Below are 3,047 nucleotides of genomic sequence, written 5' to 3'. Positions count from 1 at the left end.
GGGGGCCCCCCCGGGGGCCCCCCCGGATCATCCCCAGGGGCCTCCTTGCGGGGGATGTGCCCTGGGGCCCCCATTGGGGGCCCTTTCCTCCTTTTGACGAGCAGCAGTGGCTTGAGCAGCTGGTATTTACGCTGTCTGTACAGCCCATTTTCAGGGAACCTGCAGCCCCTCCAGAATTCATTCTTTCCATTTCAGATTTAAATACAAATATAACTTTTATGTTGCGGCTTTGGGGGCCCCTGCCTTCCCGGGGTACCAGCACCGTCTTCGTGGTTTTGCCGCAGCCCCGCCAGGGGCCCCCGGGGGCCCCCCAGCAGGGGGCCCCAGGGGGTGACCCCCCCCGGGGGGGCCCCCTGAGGGCGGGGGGGCCCCCCGGGGGGGGCCTCCCTCCTTGGGAAGTCGTTACTGGGGAAGAAAGGGGGGGCCTTGTGATGGGGGAGAGAATAGAAAGACAAAGGCATTAGGGGCCCCGAAAGAAACAAAAGAAAGAAATAAATTAATTAAATTAATTAATTAAATAAAAAACAATCTTCTTGAAATCAAATCGGAAGTGCAAACAAGACATATTTCATTCTGGACTTAAGGCCTGAAGCAGGCGCACAAAGAGGCCCTGCTCATGAGGGGCCCCCACAAAACAGGGGCCCCTCGGGGGGCCCCCCAGGACCTGGGGGGCCCCCCGAGGCCCTTTTGGGCCCTTTAACACCCCACAATTTACAGCGCTGGTGAAGACCGGGGGGGCCCCCAGGTACCCAGTGGGGGATTGTGGGGGAACCCTGGGGGCCCCTGGGGGCCCCTTTTTTGGATTGCAAAGTGGCTCTGGGGGCCCCTGGGGGCCCCGTAAAGAAGTCCTAAGGGCCTTGGGGGCCCCTCAATGACGGAGTCTGGAGCTTGTCGGATTTGTTCCATTTTTTGTCCGGTTCGCTTGTAAACCCTAAACCCTAAACCCTAAACCCTAAACCCTCGCTGAGATGCGGGGGGCGGTTTGGAGAAGGAGCGAATTCGTTTGTTTCTTGTTTGTGAATGGAAAAGCGCATTTTATTTATAATGAATTAATGAATGAATGAATTAATCAATTAATTAATTAATCTTTTATTTATTATTTAACTTTTGTTTATTTGTTTATTTAGATTTCGGCCGCGCGAGAACTGCGCCGAAGGAAAAAGCATTTAACTTCGTTTGAGGAACTTTTAATTTCTTTCTTTTCCAAAAGTAAAAAACAAATTGATTGCAATTGTCTTCAAAAATAGACAAAGAAATTAATTATAGTGGTCTTCAAAAATAAAAAACAAATTAATTATAATTGTCTCCAAAAAGAGAAAAGAAGTTAATTACAATTGTCTCCAAAAAGAAAAAGGAAATTAAATGCAATTGTCTTCAGAAGTAAAAAAGAAAATAATTTTAATTGTCTGTCTCTAGTTACTTGTCGTAGAAGAAAAAAAAACTAGTTGCAATTGTCTTTAAAAGGAAAAAGAAGTTAAATACAATTACTTATCTTTAAAAATAAAAAAAATTTAATTGTAATTGCCTTCAAAAATAGGAAAAGAAATTCATTATAATTGTCTTCAAAAATCAAGAGAAATCAGTTATAAGTGTCTTCAAAAATAGAAGGAAATTAATTATAAATATCTGCAAAAATAGAAATATAAATTAATTATAATTGTCTTATCTTTAAAAATAAAGAAAGAAAATAATTGTTATTGTTTTGTTTTAAAAAATAAAAAGAATATAATTGTAATTGTCTTTTCGACATAAATCCAAAAACCTCAAAAGGCCTCAAAACGCAGCTGCAGCAGAAAAACATGAAAAGAGAGTTTTCATATTTTTAAAAGACTTTCTTAATTCATGTATATATATATATACAATTATATATATATATATAAATTTATACATAAATCTAAATGTATATATATATATATACATTTGTATATGTATATTTATATATATATATACATTTATCTATATACATTTCTATGTATATTTATATACATTCCTATATATATATTATATGTGTAATAAAATATATATATAAATATTATGCACATTTACATATTGTATTTATATGTACATAAACACAATATGTAAATATGTGTAGAATGTATACATATTTTTCACACATATATATAATATGTATTATATACACATTATATGAATATATATATATGTATATATATATATATATATACAAACTATGAACGTATGTATATACATATATATGTAGAGATTATGTACATATATATTCGTATATATATTACATAACAAATTGTCTATATATATATTGTACACCTATGTATATATATATGTATGTACATTATGTATATATATATATAAATATACAAATAGTGTGTGTATATATATATTATACAGATTATGTATATATATATATATCTTTATTTAATAAATCATGTATATATGTATGTATTACAAATTATGTATATAAATATACATATATATATATATATATATATATATAAATATATATATAAACACATGTATGTATACAAATATTATATATATATAATATTTGTATACATACATGTGTACATATATATATTTATAAAGCTATAAGAGAATATATAAAAAATATCTTCAGAGCTAAGGCGGTTCCCACAGCGGAGGCAAAACTGCAAAAATTCGGAAAAGTGTTCAAATTTGTATTCGTGCAAAAATGATGTTCATTTAAATAAATAAATAAATAAAGATAATAAATATGTTTATCTAAATGAATAAATAAATAAATAGATAATAGATAATAGATACGTTCATTTAAATGAATAAACAAATAATAAATAAATGCGCAGGGTTTAGGGCTTAGGGTTTAGGGCTTAGGGTTTAGGGTTTAGGGTTTAGGGTTTAGGGTTTGGACTTTGTTGGGTTGAGGTGATGGCGAAAAGCACGGAAAGTCTGTCCACGCGGCTTTTGATGTTGGAAGCCGTTGCAAATGGAAATAGTAAATATGTTTATTTGAATAAATAAATAAGTATATACATATAATGAATGTGTTCATTTAAATAAATAAACAAAAATAATAAATATATTCTTTCAAATAA

The sequence above is a fragment of the Eimeria tenella genome, genomic scaffold (genome assembly GCF_000499545.2).
Source record: "Eimeria tenella Houghton genomic scaffold, Eth_scaff16, whole genome shotgun sequence".
Taxonomy (NCBI): Eukaryota; Apicomplexa; class Conoidasida; order Eucoccidiorida; family Eimeriidae; genus Eimeria; species Eimeria tenella.
The sequence above is the reverse complement of the archived record's forward strand: the minus strand, read 5'-3'. Positions refer to the sequence as shown.